At 43.0% G+C, this 18023-nt stretch overlaps 1 protein-coding gene and 1 non-coding gene across 3 annotated transcripts in view; both read right to left on the bottom strand.

Moving 5' to 3' along the window:
* The window catches only part of Cfap126 (cilia and flagella associated protein 126), a 38958-nt gene extending 32149 nt beyond the window's left edge, over window positions 1–6809 (bottom strand). For both annotated transcript variants that reach the window (XM_087190892.1, XM_087190894.1), the window contains exon 1: window positions 6704–6809. The gene's annotated coding sequence lies outside the window, so the exon portion shown is untranslated. The remainder of the gene's footprint in view (window positions 1–6703) is intronic.
* Window positions 3947–4019, bottom strand: Trnav-cac (transfer RNA valine (anticodon CAC)). The gene has a single exon. It is a non-coding gene; the product is annotated as a tRNA-Val (tRNA).
* Window positions 6810–18023: the final 11214 nt, after the last annotated feature.

The raw sequence follows: 18023 nt of genomic DNA, 5'->3' as shown, positions 1-18023 counted from the left end.
ATAATAAAGTTGGCCAGGCTGGTGGTGCACGCCTGTAACCCCAGCACTTGGGAGGCTGAGGCAGGTGGATCCCCACAAGTTTGAGGCCAGCCTGGGATATATAGTGAATTCAAGGCTAGGCTGAACTAAATAGCAAGACCTTGTTTTAAAAAAACAAAAACAAGGGTGGGGGATTTAGCTCAGTGGTGCCGCCACCTGCCTCGCAAGTGAATGGTCCCGAGTTTGATCCCTGGTACCAAAAAAACCAGTAATCACATAGAACAATTATAACAGTAAACTGTAATAAAAGTGGTTAAAATTTATGAGCTGTTTAGTTCTAGAATTTTCCACATAATACTTTCAGACTGAGGTTGACTTGAGGTAAATGAAGCCCTGGAAAATGAAGCCTGGCACAAGGAGGGTGGGCACAATGAGGTGGGGGACCTACTGTGTCCAAGGAGAAAGTCTTTTTCCATCGCTATCCTGAGTTCCCCATCCCTTTCCCATAAGTAACCACCGTTAGCAGTTTCTTGTGTGACCTTCATAGACTGTCTCTGTGTATATGTGTGCATGATATTTACATGTGGACAAGTATATTTCATCTATCTTTCCTTGCTCAGGTTCCGTATACTACACACACATTTCTGCACTCTAGTCTTTTCCATTAAAAATGTATCTTGGTGGGCCAGGGATTTAGCTCAGTGGTGCTGCTGCCTGCCTCGCAAGCGCAAGGTCCCAAGTTCAATTCCTAGTACCAAAACAAACAAACAAACAAAATGTACGTTGGAGACCTTGAACAGGTTCAAGAGCAGGATGCTCTCTTTAATGCTCTTTATGCCTGGGCTTCAAAGTACTTCTAGCTTTTTGACAATATAGTCAGAGGGCCAAACTATGGGAGTTGAATAAGGAATTTTGGCTTTTGTCATGCTTTGGCTGTTTCTGAACAAAGGAAAATATTTTCCAGTCTTCTTACTAGAGTTCAGCAGGACAGTGGAGCCTGTAGCACCTGACTCAGCCTCCCAAATGAGGCTGGTCTCTTCAGCAGTATGCAGAGCCTTTGCCTGAAGTACCTGAGCTTGGGAAGAATTACTGGCCAGGGGAATGGCTTCTGTAGAAGCCAAGGCTACAGCACTTTTCTATCAGTGGCAGATTCTGAGGCCTCCCCAAGACTGTTCCTTTCAGGCCAAGTCTGTGATCCAACCACTTCCTTGTTTTTTCAGCCAGCCTCATTGATTCTACACTCATTGAACTTTCCTGGGACCTGTAGAGACAGCAGCCTCTGTGTAGGCTCCATGTGGCAGCAGAAAGAAAACAAGATGAGACCACCTTAGTCCACAGGAAATGTTAAGTTCAGGGGCAGTTGTCAAAAGACAAAATTTCAACAAGTATAGTTAAATGACCTAATTGGCTCTTATTTGTGATTCATAAATAAAGGAGCATCTCATCCAATTATTTAGAAAAGATATTCAGATGCGCTGAGTAGAGGAGCTTGGCTTCATAGAAAAAGACTAAAGAACAAAAAAGCAAGGCCAGGGATTTAGCTCAGTGGTTCCTCCACCTGCCTCATAAGCGCAAGGTCCTGAATTAGATCCCCAGTACCAAAAACAAAACAAAACAAAACAAAAGCAGATTGGACTCTTCAAAGTTATGTTCTGTATAAGGGTTAAAGCACAGGGGGTCTGGGGATTTAGCTCAGTGGTGCTGGTGCCTATCTGGCAAATGCAAGTTTCTGAGTTCGATCCCTGATACTAAAAAAAAAAAAAAAAGAAAAAGCAGAGGGGATTTCTCTATCATACTGGCTAAAACTGGTCTGTTTGGAGAGGTAGCTATTGTCTCTCTCTTGACTTTTTAGGTCAGATAAACAAGTTGGCTTTGATTTGGTGACATGTCACCCTTTAGCATGTCCGATTCCATTTTTATTTTTTCTGTTGATTCTAGTACAGGAGTTTAGTCCAAAACAGTGGCCTCCTATGAATTTCATTTTACTGTGTTTACTGAAACTTGCATTACAATCTCAATGGGAAACTGTGGCCTTGCTTCCTCTCATAAACTTTGAAAGGTCCTGGCCCAACTGTGTGGTCCATCTCTCTCTTTGTTCATATTCTCCATAAGTCCTGAAATATTCTGACTAGCAGAATGAATTTTTTTCAGAGTCCATGGAGCTCTGAGGAATGTGTCCTCTCCTCTTCCTCCCCACTCCCCCAAGTTACCAGTTTTTACTTTCTTTTTCTTTTTTTCTTTTCCCTCAGTACCAGGGATTGAACTCAGGACCTTGTGCTTCCAAGGCAGACACAGCACCACAGAGTTAAATTCCTGGGCCTTTACGAGTTTTTGCTTAGAAAGGAGCTAGTGGAATGGGCAATCTGGGAATGCTAGGGTGGTTGCTCTGAGACAAGGATGAAGGAAAGGAATTAACCACTCTGGGCTAGAGAAGAAGTGGGGCTGCCAGGGGAGCTGTAGTTATCCCTTCCCTCCTCTATTTGCTGTAGTTTTCTTTCCTCTACTATATCAACAGGAAGCCCCAGCGAAACCACATGTTCTGGTTATTTGAGTTTTTACTTTCCTATGCATTCCCTGCCCTGCCTTTGTCATTTTGTACCTTGCAGGAAAGTGCATTTTCCAGGCTCCTGTCTCATGCAAAGTGAAAGCCATAGTCCTTACTGTGTCCTCTCAGGCACTTTACCTCCCCCTAAATCGTTCTGATCCAGTTACACTGGTCTTTTGCTATTTCTGGAATTCAACAGCTTGTCCTGCCACAGGACCTTCACACTTGCAGCCCCTCAGCCTGGAAGTTTGTCTGCTAGGTACCTACCTACCACACGCCTCCTCACTTTCTTCAGGTCTTAACTTGAAAGTCACTTTCTGGGCGGCAGAGTGGGGATGAGTTGTGGGATCCTTTGGCACTCTGTTTAGAATTTTACACACACACGCCACAGAGGCCAGAGAAAGATACACATTTCACATCCTGCAGCAGCCTTAGTTTCTCTTTAGCATTTAGCACATCAGTATGCTGAAGGAAAATTCTGTTTCCTCTCCTTACATACTTCTGACACCAAGGATACGGGTTTTCCACATGGAGCAATTCTCTAGTACTCAGTGTCCTATAATATAATATATAATATAACCTTATAATAATGTATAACCTTATACTATGGTATAACCGTTTAGTGTCTTATAACATAGCTCAATTCTGACACACGGACTGAAGGGACATCCCGTTGCATAATTATACTTTTATTTTTTGAGACAGGGTCTCACTATACAGTTCAGGCTGGCCTTGAACTCACTATGTAGCCTAGACTGGCCTCAAATTTGTGGTGATTCTCCTGCCTCAGCCTCCCAAGTGGTGGGATTACAGGCATGCGGCACTATGCCCTATTTATACACGTTTTTTATCCATTCTGTTTCTCTAGAGAACCCTAGCCAATATATTTTATTTGTATATTTTTATTTCTTCTGTATCTTACTATGTTCATGTCTCTTTATACCTTCTTGAGTATGTGAAGTATATTTATAACTGTTCTTTTAAAGTATTAATCTGCTAATCTTATTATCTGTATTGTTTGTTCATCTCCTTCTATTGATTGGCAATTTTCCTAATAAAAGGTCATACTTTTCTTGTTTCAAGAAAGAAAGAGGCAGGGAGGGAGGGAAAAGAAAGGAAAAAGAAAAGAAAAATAGAAAGGAAAAAGAGAAGAAAAGAAAAATAAAAAAGGAAAGGAAAAGAAAGAAAGAAAAAAAAGAAAAAAAAGAAAAGAAGATGAAGAAGCATGGCGAGCTCCTGCTGGCCTGAAAAAGTCTCCCTTCCTCGGGGGACCAAGTCACCCCGGGGGCCGCAGGGGGGCGCCATCGTCCGCGCTCGCCCGCGCCTGTGTGTCTGCTAGCGAACTTGGACCCAGGAGGCCTCGGAGCCCGCTGGCCAATTCCTCTCCGGATTTTCACGGAACCAGAAGAAAAATACAACCACTGTTTCCGCCCGGTTTCGAACCGGGGACCTTTCGCGTGTGAGGCGAACGTGATAACCACTACACTACGGAAACTGGTTGGTAGTAGCACCTTTGCAAACAACCCCTGAAATGTGATGGATCCTGACTGTGTCTAGGCCTCGCCAAGCACCGCCCTGGCCTCATCCAACCCCGGGAAAGAGCCAGGGAGCGCGGGATCGCGAGCGCAGCGCGGGGCGCGCACGGAGGACTTCCCGGCGCCTCCCCAGGAAGCTCACTGCGCAATTGGTGGCAGGCTGTGGGGTTGAGGCTGTGCATAATGTACCTCTGCCGTGTCTGATGGCTGAATGCAGACACTAGCGAGTTTATCTAGTTAAGCCACTTTGATGGAAAATTCACTTTCGTTGGCCTGAATGGTGAAGGAAACTCCTGCCTCACTAGGTGGTGCTAGGTAGATGTGCTCTCAGGCAAGTTTTATATAGGCTCAGAAACTTCTCTTGGTCCTTCTTCTCCGTGTGGACTCCATTCTCTGGCAGGTTATCTACTCATGTTCTTTGTTTTTAATTTTTAAAATTTTTGAGTGCATGTTTGCAGTACACAAGGATTCCGTACATCGTGGGGAGTTGGTACATGCACAAAACACATCTCAACTCTTTTCACTTCCCTCCGCTGCCTCCCTCCTCCCTCCATCTCTTGGCCACTCATGTTCTTAAAATACCGACGACTGGCAACTCGGGCTATGGGCGCCCTTGTCCACATCCAGAAGGAAAAAGTGTTTATTTCTTGCAGAACTTGAACAGACCTGTCCCTGTGTACAGGGGTTAAATCAGTTAATGTCTACTCTTAATCTTTGTGATGAGATTAAGCACACTCAAACACTATGGCTGACAAATTCCAGAAATCCCCCAAATGGGAAAAAGACGTGGGTATGACGAGGTGCCAACCACAAACGTTCTCTAGAGAGGGCAAGACCACAATGTAACCGAGAAGAAAGAATGGAATATACTTTGGGAACTGGAGTAAATAAATGATACGGAAGGTACCGCTTCAATGGCTTCCCTGCTAAGGGAGTTCTCTACTGAGTAATTTTCATTTATATGTGGTATATGACAGCTAGGGTAATCCAGGACTCAAGGACCCTTCATTATACCTCAAGAAGCCCCTTCCGGTGTAGGCAAGTCCCTGCCCCTCCACACCAGGAGCCCAGAAAGCTGTGCCTGTGTCTTTTCCTCCTATCAGTCTCCAAGAAGGCAGCGCTTCCGTGCCTGTGATCTCAGCGATCAGGGAGAACATGGGGCTGTCCTGAGGAATGGGAAGTCGCCCGCAGCTGGTCCCTTCCGCCCTATCTGGCTCAGGACAGTCTGTCTTCATGCCCTACTCCTCATGGTCCTCACCCGGCTTCCTTCCTAAGGCAGTGCTTTGTAGGGAGCTGAGTCACCGTGACAGCAGCGTCGGTCACCTCTTCCCGTGCAGTGGTGGTGGGAATCCACCTCAGCGTGAAGCTGGGGTTCTCTCCCCATGCTGGGTTGCAGAACTTCAGAGCTTCTCCTGTCTCTCATCTCCCCACTTCCTTGTAAACCTTAATCTGTGCTTGACTCTTCGCTCTTTCATTTCTCATTGTCTTCTTCCTCCTCCCCTCCCCCTCCTGACACTGATACCTGTGTAACAAAGGGAACAACTGGGAAAGGAATTTTTCCTCTGTGGTGCGGATGGTGGTGGTGACAGGAAGGTAAGGCATGTTATAAAACTAGTCCAGTAGAGGAGTTTTAGTTTCAGGGAAGAAAATTGGATATTAAATTTATAATCTGGTCAGAAGGTAGAGAAGGTAGCTCCAGTTTTGAAACAAGGTTTTATGGCTTCTCGATTTTAATCTCTTAACCTTGATGCTATATAGCTTCTCAAAAACAAAACAAAACACAGTTGTTGCCCATGCCCATGATTAGGAGATGTGATGAAATAGAACTATTTATTTGATGACTATCTATTTCTGTATTTTTTTCTGACAGGGTCTCGCTATGCAGTCCAGTCTGGCCTCCAACTCACAATCTTCCTGCTTCAGCCTCCCAAGTGCTAGAATTACAGGCATGCACCACCATGCCCAGTATGACAGTTTTGGGGATGGGTGGTGCTGGAGATCAGACCCAGGACCTCACACATGCTTCCACTGAGCACATCCCCAACCCAGCATGGATTTTTAAAAAGACATTAACCACAAAGATGGCAGGAGGAAGGGAAGACATAATATCAATTTAGGGAAACCACAGCAGTGCAGAGTAACCTTTTTTTTTTTTTTTTTTTTTTGGTACCAGGGATTGAACTCAGGACCTTGCACTTTCAAGGCAGGTGGTGAAACCACTGAGCTAAATCCCTGGCCCTGGTAACCTATTTCTTGATGCCTTTCTCTCCAGAGTGAATAGGTAATCATTGTAAAAGTCAGTGTCAGGCTGGGGGTGCAGCTCAGAAGTGCAGCCCTTTCCTAGCATGTGCCAGGCCATGGGGAACACACAGCAAGTCAGGGCACCAACATTTTCATGACAAGATCTATATTTATGGCTAAATGAGAAAAAAATACAGAAGTATGTTCATAACATGGATTATTACACTGAAGCCAAGTGTCACTCTTTTAGCCTATCTTGGCAAAGAACGTTTTGACCCAAGAGAAAGAAATTAGGTTTTGGGTTTTTTTTTGTTGTTTTTGGTTTTTAGTTTTTGACGATGGACCTTTTTGGGTTTTTTGAGACAGAGTCTCACAATGTAACTCAGGCTGGCCTTGAACTCACTGTGTAGTCCAGGATGGCCTTGAATTTGTGGCGATTCTCTTGCCTCAGCCTCTCGAATGCTGGGATTGCAGGGGTGAACCACAACATCTGGCAGGTATTACGTCTTTCACTGCAAGAGAAAACACAGTACCTCAAAGGAAGAATTACCTTTTACATACATAATATGCCCACATATAGCTGAAAGGATGAAGACTACTCTAGTGGGGCAACCCAATTTTCTGGTCCCCCTTCTGTCTTTCTTAGACAGAAGCTATCTTTCTCTCAATAAATTTTTCCTACTCTTAAAAAATAAAAAGAATATGCTACTAATACTAATTGCCTCTGGGGATAACTGGGTGCTTGGAGAAAAGCTGTTAGTGAGGCCTATGTTTTACTCTTTATCTTTGAAAATTTTGTAATATGCATTTATTACTTAAATAATTAATGAATAAATGCCATAGGCCAGGGATTTAGCTCAGTGGTTCCGCTGCCTGCTGCGCAAGGTCCCCAGTTTGATCCCTGGTACCAAAAAAAAAAAAAAAAAATGCCTCTGCTTTAGAGTTGATTGTAGTAGGAAGTGGAAGGCCATCTTGTTCGATACAACAAAAAAGGGGTTTAAAATATGACACTTTAATATAAATATCATGCACCTTGACACCATAATATTAAGTGAAATAAATGAGACACACAAGATTAAATATAACACAAATTCTCTTATATGAGATGCCCAAAGTATAAGTATAAATAATTTCTAAAAACAAAATAAAAGATGATAGTAAACAGAGATAGATCTTTTGCAAATGGGAAGAGGATCTAGAGATGGGGGGAGGTGGAAGGAAAGAGAGGGGAGTGGGAATGAAAAGATTAAGATACGTTAAGTATATGTACTTACTCCCTAAAATGAGTGTAAACATTACATACAGCAAACATGTACTAATAAAAAATAAAATAATAAATTAACAGATCAACTTAAAATATATAACAATAAACCACAGATACAGTTTATAGACATAAAAAGAATTTAGCTCATATGCAGAACCACTAAAATTACACGGTCCAAGCCAGGCATGGTGGTGCACACCTATAATCCCAGCACTTGAGACTGAGGCAGGAGGATCCCCTCAAGTTCAAGGCCAGCCTGGGCTACATAGTGAGTTCAAGGACAGCCTGAACTACACAGCCAGACCCTGTATCAAAAACAAAAACAAAAATTACATACCCTGTATTTCATAGCTCCTACATGCACATGTATTTTTGTCCTTACCAGAACAGTGGAAATACTGCACAAATTCATTCAACTGTTTTTAATTCGCTTCTAGATAAGCATATTCTGATAGAGGAGCTGGTGCTGGGAAACTGGCAGCAGGAGGAATGTCCCCAGGAGGAAATTATGGCTGGGTTTCCTGATTTGTGGCCCTTAGGCTTTCTTGAGAAGGGCACAGCACACCCCTTGCAGAGGCTCCTGTACCCAGGCTTACCCAGTCACACCTAGGGGCACAGGCCTTGTGTTGAACCATGGAGACCCTGCATGTCCAATGAAGCCTCACTCATGCACATTTGTGCTGCTGTTTTCACTTCTCCATGGGTTGGGCCTCTGCTTGTCCTATCTAAGTCCCTGTAAGTTCAAAACCTCCCACTTCCGACATGGAGGTGCAAACTTCTAGTTAATTGGAAAGAGCCCATCACTCACAGTACCTGACCCCTGCTCAAAGCCTAAGACCTCTCGAGGCAACCCAACCTAGACTCAGGACAGCCCCCTTTAGGCCTGCCTACCAAGTGCAGGCTCCTCCCCAACAAAGCTACATTGTTTGTTGCTCAATAAAGTGCTTAACACTTGTAGTTTCTAAGTTCGGGTCCTGTGTATGGACCTACCTACGCGCTTTCTCCAGGAGGATCCAAGAGTAAAGACCACCACACAGCACCGAGCAGGGCCCGGTGGGGCTGCCCCTCCAGTAACAATGGTACCATTTTCTGCCTTTGGCCTACTGATGAGTCAGGAAGGACTGAAAGGGAAAAGGGGTGTGATTGTCCTGTCTCCCCCTTTCCTTCTGTGGCATCATTTTCAGCATACATGGTTGTGATCATTCATGTTACTTAGAATGCCACTGCCTGCTTTTTGCCTTTGAAGCAAATTCTGGTGAGAATGGGAAGAGGCCTCCAGCGCTGCCTGGTCTGTAACTCAGTCACAGAGGCAACGAGCTTCCCATGCTCTCTGAGTCTTGAGGAATCCCACTGCCTTGTCCGCTGGGAACTCTTTGATCTTCAGGTACAGCAATGCTATGTGTAAATGAACGATGAGGAAGGCAGACAAAAATATTGCTGGGATCTTCTCTGTTCATGTGCAGGCTCCACTGTTTAATTGGACTGTACTTACAAAACCTCTGTTCAGAGATCAAATTACTTTAAAATATTAAGAACATATCTTCAGATTCCCCCTAACGATTTCTAACCTGTACCAAGTGTTTCATGGCTTTGGTTCAAAGATTTTTTCCAAGGAGGTGCTGCCAAAACACTATAGCCCCTCTTGGCTGTAGTCTAGTGGCTAGGATTTGGTGCTTTCACTGCTTTGGCCTAGGTTCGATTCCCAGTCAGGGAAACATGTTTTCAGACCTGGGATCTCCTTTGCTACCTCCTTGGTTTTAAGCAAGGTTCACCATTGGCTGATAGTTCTGAAGTGTATCGGTATCCAGAGAAAGAAAAAGAAAAATGTCTATGTAAATTCACTCACTTGCACCCTGCTCTGTTGAGAATTACTGATCTGGGTTTAATGAATTATTTCAAAAGGCTTCTAAATCTAGAAAAGTTTAATTAGCATAGGCACAATTTTAATAACAGATGTATTTTTTTCTTTTGTTCTTTTTCCTTGTCTTCCTTCTTCCCTCCCTCCTTCTAATGTACACCCCCCTCATAGGGCCCCCAGTTCACTGAAACTCTAGAAGCAGTTTCAGTCCAGAGATGCAGATTGTCCCGGTAATGTTAACAGGTCCACTGCTGGTAGCTGTTCCCAAGTTCCAATTAGAAAGTGCAACCAGCTTATTGTACTTATTTACATATTTTAGAGTGGAAAACCACTCTCAACTCTTTTGGTCTTTTATAAAATTAGGAACACATTTCTATATGATGTTAGTTACCTTTACCTGTAAAATGAACTATAGCAGATTAAAAAAGAAAAAAAATGCTCCTAAAATGGCAAGTTACATGAAATCAGTGCTTGCTCCCCATTGACCTTTATCCTGGGGTTCTCAAAATTGGTTATAGAAACATCTGAGAGAAATTTGCAAGAGATGATGAAGACTTGGATAATTTGAACTGAGGACCGAGGGGCGTGGTTCTGGTGGGCACAACACTGTGCAAATCAATGATAAAAACCTTTTTCCTGATGGGGAATCAAACCCAGGCTGCAGAAGTGAAAGCGCCAAATCCTAATGTTATGGATATGACCTTTTAGCAGAATTCTCCAGCATGATTACGGTGCATTTTGGTAACTTTTAGGGACAGCTAAAGAATATTTGAAGGGAATGTGTATGATGCTGGATATACCGACTGTCACCTAGGTCAGAGGGTAGCAAGAAGCTTTAGTGGCAGAAAAGCGGGAAGAAAGATTGTCACAAAACCTTTGTCCTTTGTCTCCTTCCCTCCCTTCCTCCATCTTCCTTCCTGCAATCTGTGTGCCTCTCTCACATTTATAGTTTCCCTACGTGAACTGAGGAAAATGTGCCCCTCTTTAGCACATACCCCAATGCCCAACCCCAGTGCCAAGGGAAGAGCATTCAGGGTCAAAGGGTCCACTCCCACCTGGACAGGCGCCCCTCTTCCGGGCCATGCTCTGGTGTGTGCGACCTAAGAAACACCTGTACAAATCCCTGAAGTCTGACTAGGCCTGAAGGTGTGCAAATAAGGACAGGCAGGTATCCAGTGCAAGGCTATCTGTAAGGGCTAGACAGAGCTTAGACTTGGCAGGTGAAGTGCCCCAAATCTACAAGAGACCCTTTCAGGGCAGGAAGGTGCCAGAGTTGAGTGGAGAGGCCTCTTTCTGTACCATCTCGCTTGGACACAGAATGTGAGGAGTCCCATAATTCTAAATGCAAGCCTAGCCTCACAAGTCCTTGAAAAGGTGTTTTGATCTAGATAGGAGGGAAGATCTCATTTTTTACTTTTTTTTTTTAGTTTACATTGTAAGTTTATACTCAGGAGTGAGCCTGAGAGAGGAGGGTCATGAGTTCAAGGGTAGCCCGGGATACAGAGGGAGACCTTGTCTCAAACAAAACCCCAATATTATAAGTTTAAAATGCTTAGACATATTAGATATTGGCATCCATTCATACTCTTTCTACAGCTCCAAAAGTAGTTAGGGCACACCAGCTTCTCTGACCACCAGGCCTACATAGTATCCAGCTGTTTGTGCCTCCCAGGAGCTTGGATCTAAGGTCATTGTCTCCCAAATTGAGGGGTCATCTTCCTCCGTTCTCTAAAGTTTCTTCCTTAGTCAATCACAGTAGCTTTGGAGAAATAATCATAGACCCTTTCCCCACCACATCCAGGGCCCCAAATCCTTTCTGTTTTGACCTCTGGGTCTTTTCCTCCAGAGGCACTGCCAAGTTCTTTGCTAAATGTCTTCACCTCCGCAGCTCAAGCGGCTCCTACACCTCCTCGTGTGGTTTGGAAGTGGTAGGCTAACAAATATGTGTTTTCTCTTTTAAATTATTTTTAAAATACTTTATGATGTGGTCTATGTTTAATTTGTTGTGTGTTCTGATATATTAAAAATATCTCATTTTATTTCACCCAGTGATTAGGTGTCAAATTCTGATACTATATAGATCTTTAGCCCCCTATTTTTAGATTATGTCCTTTGACTTCCCAACCTGAAGTGTGAGGATGTCAGCACACTTCTGTTTTCTCCAGGGCTCCTTTCTTACCCACTGCAATTTGAGTAACTTTATTAGTTTTCTAAGGCTATTGTAAAAAGAAAGTTCATAAAACTGGGTGGTGCAAAGTAATAAAAATTTATTCTCCTACAGTTCTGGAGGCTTGAAATCCAAACTCAAGGGACTCAGCAGGCCTTGCGTCTTCTAAAACCTGTAGATGAGAATTTGTACCTGCATTTTCTTAACTTCTGCTGACTCCCAGTACCTCTTCATCTCTTGTGGCTGCAACATTCCAGTCTCTGCCTCCCTCCTAACAAAGGCCTCCTACCCTGTATCTCTGAGCATTGTTCTCTTCTTGTAAGGATGCCAGCCATCAGATTTGGGGCCCATAATTAACAGTCTGACCTCATCTTTTCTTTTTTCTTTTTTTTTTTTTTCAGACTGGCCTTGAACTCAGTATGTAGCCCAGGCTGGCCTTGAACTTGCAGTAATCCTCCTGCCTCAGCCTCCCTTAGTGCTGGGATTACAGGCCTGGACCCTACACTGGCCATTTTAATGATTTCATATGCACAGACTCTACTCCCAAATGAGGTTACACTCATAGGTACTGGCAGTTAGGACTTGAGCGTATCTTTTTGGATGAGAAAATTCAATGCACTTCATTAATGATAGTTAATGAAGTTCAATTTTAAGGTTTTATTTATTTAAAATGTACATATTTAAAGTTGGCTGTGAAAGGTAAGGAAATCACTATACTTACTCTCGTCAACTCTTGATCTGCCACCAAAGTTTAGTGAAATCCATTACCAATAGAAATCTATAAACAACATAGATACACAGTATGAAGAACTTTGGGGGTTTTAATTTTTTGAGACAGGGTCTCACTTTGTAGCTCAGACTGACCTTGAACTCCTGGCAATCTTCCTGCCTCAGCCTCCTGAATGCTGAGATCACAGGTGTGTACCACCATACTCAGATAAGAATTTTTAAAGAACTAAAATGTTCCTCTTTCTTTACATGGGATATAATATTATAATATTACATGGGATTATAATATTATCAAAGCCTTTGGAACCTTCTTTATCATTCTCACTAAATGGATCCCCTTATTCCTCCCGGAGGTAATTACTATACCTGCACTTTATCCTTTCTTATTGTGCTTGTGCTGACATCTTATTATAAGCTGTATTATATTGCCGGGGATTTAGCTCAGTGGTTGTGCCGAATCTGAATTGTGCCCTCCCAGAGTACATGGGCATAATACCACTGACATTGCTGTACGATGTTAAGTTAGGGTAGTTTTTATATGCAGAAATAGATAAACAGGATAGGATTTTATGCCTGGAAGTGGGATGCCACCATAACAACAGGTAAAGCTATTGTGGCCCTGAGAATTGACTGGCTGTCAAGAAGACTGATAGTGATGGTATAAAGTTAAAATGAAGACTATATTATTGGAAGCCAGATGAAAGAGTGCCCCTAGCTTTGTGCTGGTGGAAAGCACATCTGCACTATTGCCTGTAGTAACGTGGGAAAGAGGAAATGTACCCAATGAATTCAGTGATCTAGCTAAATAATTTTCTGGGCTTAGTTTCTTCTAGCTTTCTATAATAAACCACGAGAAGAAAGAGATGAACTAAAGAACAAACCATCCAATTTTCAAGTGGAATCTGGAGGGAACACAAGTTCTTGGAATGGTTTTCCATCCAGCAAATGGTTCTCAAAGAAAGAAGAAGTCTTTTGGAAGGACAGTTCAGAAACTGTGATTCCAGGAGAAACGTGAAGCCAACGCAATGCCTATGGTGCTCCCCAGGGAGATCAGAGTGGTGCCCCTTGGGATCTCCCAGACAGAAAGAAGGCCCGGTGTCAACCTTAAGGGCCTCATGGACCTTTTCTGTTAGATAATGAGGCATTTCAGAATCTACTGGCATTGACCCACAGCACTATCAGCAGGAACCCAAGATAGAAAAGGGTGTGTCTCAAAGAGTTAGTTGTAAGCATGGCTTTTGTCTAGTAAGTAGAATATAAATTGATAAGAGGTCACTCTCAAAGATTTAAATAAATATTGTTAGCATGGATTAAAAGGGAAATAAATAGTATGACTATAATGCAAAAAAAAAAGGTCTTTGCAATACTGCAGATTGGACCCAGGATCTTTGCAGTGAACTACAACCCCCAGGTCTTTTTTTTTTTTAGGACCTTGCACTTACCAGGCAGGCACAGTTCCACTGAGCTAAATCCCCATCCCATCCCCAGGTCTTTTTTATTTTGAGGCTGGGTCTCCCTGAGTTGCTAAATTGCCCAGGCATGACTCAAACTTATCATCCCCCTGCCTCAGCCTCTCAGAGTGCTGGGATTACTGGCAAGTGCCACCATGCCCAGCTAGATCTCTGTGGGCAGGAATCAAGCTGAAAAAACATAGCTACAACACTGGCTATCTCTTAGGAGAAAGTACAGATAATTAAAGAGGTGGAACGAACAGCCACAGAGGATCATTCCCAGAGAATAGTATTGATCAGGCTTTAATCAAGAGCCTGGTGATATATACCAGTCTGGATGTCAGAACTGCTATGGAATAGTGATTGCTGTGCACCTTCAGTTTCCCCTTTTGAAGTGTGAGTGTATGTAACAGTTAACCTATTCCTGCCCCAACATGGTATATACAGGGTGTGAGGTCAGTTAACTTATTTTTTTTTTTGGTACCAGGGATCAAACTCAGGACCTTGCACTTGCGAGGCAGGCACCGGAACCACTGAGCTAAACCCCTGGCCCATTAACTTTTTTTTTAACTCAAAAGTCTCTTATCAAGATCAAACTATCCAAGAAGCCCCAAATATACCAGAACAACTCAGAAATAAGATGGATATTAAGATGTATTATGTGCATACACCAACTCCTCACGTTGAATGTGATCATTATGTACTGCGAACATGCACGAATAAAAATGGAAAAAAAGAAATCAGACGAGTAGCCTACGGAGAGATGGAGAACATGAAGTTCCAGGGCCAAAGAAAGAGTGTTTTATGTCTCAAAGGCCAGTGGTCTCTGGATAGACTTTTAGTTAACTGATATACTAGAGAGCTCAGGTAAAGTCCACCAGCTGCCAGTTCCCGTTGAATCATCTGCGGCCAAACACTAGGCATGTACCCTGGGGTACTGTCAGGTCCCAGCGCCAGCATCTGGGGGACTTAACTCTGGGCCAGGACACAGCGTTATTGTGGTACTGGGAGCTGAATAGATTGAGGTGATCCCAAGGGCCACTTTTCTTCAGCCCATGTGGGATGCCTGTGCAGCACAGCGCGGCCTTGTAACCTTCATCACTTTCTGTGTACTCTTTGCCCCCTGGTATCCGGGATCAAACTCAGGACCTTGCACTTGCCAGATAGGCGTGGCACTGCTGAGCTACATCTGCAGCCCTCAGTCACTTTCTAGATGGAAGAAAAAGACAGAGAATTAGGGAAGGTTGAACCCATTTGTGCTGGAAGTTCCCCAAGGAGCGCAATCAGTTCACATTGTCTTTATTGCCAGGTGTACAAGAGCTGAATAACCATAGTAACTATATCTGGTTTTTTGCTCATAATTTTATTCCTGGCTCCTGAAGAGCACCCAGGATATAACAGTCATCATGAGTGAGTGAATGGAAGAATGCACACATAAACAGACACATGAAAAGGTACAAGATTCCAATGATGAATGTAACTGTATTGTATACCCAAAATGTACCTACCAACAAACTTAATGGAAAAAAAAGATACTACTTCAGTCCAAACTTTACCCTAAATTCAGAGAATATGGACATAATGAAAGAAAGGTCATACACAGTCTAATGGGAAAAAACTTATAAAATCAAATCACAGCAATAAAATATGATTAAAGTAAAAAAATAGATACATGAACAGATGTATAATGAGTACATATGTAGAGACCAGGGATAAGGCTGGATTTCCCATTTTTTCTAAAAGCCTTTGGGAAGAACAGTCAATTATAAAGAAAGTTTTCTCTAGGGCCAGGGATTTAGCTCAGCAGCCCAGTGCCTGCCTGGCAAGTGCAAGGTCTGAGTTTGATTCTTGGTACAAAAAAAAAAAAAAGAAAAAAAAAGGAAAAGAAAGTTTTTGAACTCTGTGGTCTTTGCTCCTGACTCCTGAGCTAAGAACAAAATCTTAGAGGACAAAAAAGTTGGCTTTGCCTGAGGGGAAAGGCCAGCTCCCCTGGAGTTCCTGGTGCAGGAACAAAAGTAGACTGGAGTCCTAAGATCACCTCTTCAGGCTATACCAGGACATCACAGGCAGTCAGGGCTCCACTGCCCAGGGAAACCGGCTGTGGGCTAAGAGGAAGAGAAGGCAGGGAATTAAAATGGAAAGGACTTGATAATGAATGGTTTTCCTGGGGAAAAGACCCCAAGAATGTGCCCTTCTACAGGATGGGTCATTTCCTGGGAAAGATGCCTGTTTAGAGCAGGGAGAAGATCCACTCAGTTTGGGAGGCAATTTTGAGGGTTGGGTTTGTCAGCTACTAATAAAACAAAGAGAGGCTTATTTGGGCTTACGGTGATGAAAGTTCAAGTTCAAGCTCATCAGCCACAATGCTTTGGCAAGGGCAGCACATCATGGTCAAAGTGCATGGTGGAGCAAATCTTATATCACAAGTGACTTGTACCTTACATCAGCAAGAAGAAAGCGAGTTGGAGAGGAGGTCCCACGATTCTTTTCTGGGGCACACTTCTAGTACACTAAGGACCTCCTAGTGGCACCCCTGGGGCCAAGCCTAGTATGTGGACCTTCTGGAGACCTTTGTCCTCCTAGCATGGGCTAAGAAGCTGTGTGGATGGATGGGTTCAGAACTCAAGGAAATGCTGGAGACACAAATTGAGAGTTGCCTGTATAACTGCAGACACAGGAGTGGTGAGATTACCTAAAGAGGGTATAGTACTTGGAGAGAAGGGTTGGGGAAAAGGATAAAGCTCTTAAAGGATTTCTAGAACTTTTACTGCAGCTCTGTGTATAAGAGCAGTTTCTAACTATAAGTGAATAGGCGGATAAATGAGAATATATTAATTGTACTGGCTATTGAAGGAGTTAAAAATAGAACACTCTGGCATATTGACTATTTAAGGCAAACACACTTGAAAAACAGCAGGTGCAAAAAGATCACTCTCATCTTCTCACTGTTTCCTAAAAGCAAGAGATGAATTCCCAGGGGAAACTTGTAACATGGTCTCACTATGTAGTTCAGGCTGGCCTTGAACTAACAGCAATTCTCCTGCTTCAGCCTCTGAGTCCTGGGATTGCAGGTGTGCACCATGCCTAGCCTTTCTCATTTTGGATCACAATTCTCAGCAACAATTTTTAATTCCTTATTTCATCATATACATACTGAAGGATATGTTAACCAAATGTTTAATCTCTTTCCCTGACAAATGAATGGCAAATCAATACACTGAAATCTACACTGGTCTTTCTCTCTTCATGAATATATAGTAGAGATGTACAAATAGACTTTAAAACAACAGACCCCTGGGGCTGGGGATTTAGCTCTGGTTCTGCTGCCTGCCTCACAAGTGCAAGGTCCCAAGTTCGTTCCCCAGTAGCCCCCCGCAAAAAAACCAGACCCCAACTGCACCTGCCTCGCAAGTGCAAGGTCCTGAGTTTGATTCCTGGTTCTGAAAAAAACAAAACAAACAAAAAAACAAAACAGGCCCCAAGTTTTTCATAAAATATAAACACATTTATAATCATATAATCCAAACTTTTTTAGTGAACATTTTTCAGGGCTAATCTCTTAAAACTATAATCAGATTCTTTAAGACAAAGTCTTGTGTTCCACGAATATATATACCTTGAGGTCATGATTTGCAAATGAACCATTATATACTCTGTGGGATACCAGTTCATGTTTAATTGTGACATTTTAAAATTCTACAAGTGTGGCAGGCATGGTGGTGTATGTCTGTAATCCTAGCACTTGGGAGGCTGAGGCAGGAGGACTGCCTCAGGCCAGCCTGGGCTACACAGTGAGTTCAAGGTCAGCCTGAATTACAGAGAGAAACCCTGTCTCAAAAGACCAAAAAAAAAAAAAAAGAAAAAAAGTATAAGTGTTTTGACATCTGCCTTCCCACCCCATATTTAGTCTCTTAAAATGACAGGAAAACATCACCACTCGCATGTTTAAAGGGTTTAATAAATTTACCCCTTCAGTTCCTATTTGAAATACCAGTCAGGTACAGCATTGGTGAACAGTAAATTTCCACCCTTTGGAGTGGAAAAGTTCAGGTGCTCTGAGCATCCCCTGATGCAGTGGTACTTGTCCAGAACTGGCACCTCCGGGTAGCTAGGGAACTGTAACTGTACCAGTGAAGAAAAGATTTTTCTCCCTCAAGGAGGAAAAAAGAAAATTATTTTTCAATACCTCGCTGATACGGCTGTCAGGGCTTTCCTTCTGTCCCATTTTTCAAGCTTTCTTTTCTTTTCTTTTCT

Source organism: Heterocephalus glaber, unplaced genomic scaffold (assembly GCF_053883595.1).
Source record: "Heterocephalus glaber isolate CG9 unplaced genomic scaffold, H.glaber_assembly_v1.0 deba00001561, whole genome shotgun sequence".
Classification (NCBI taxonomy): Eukaryota; Metazoa; Chordata; class Mammalia; order Rodentia; family Bathyergidae; genus Heterocephalus; species Heterocephalus glaber.
Note: the sequence above shows the minus strand (reverse complement) of the source record. Positions and strands in the feature narration are given on the sequence as shown.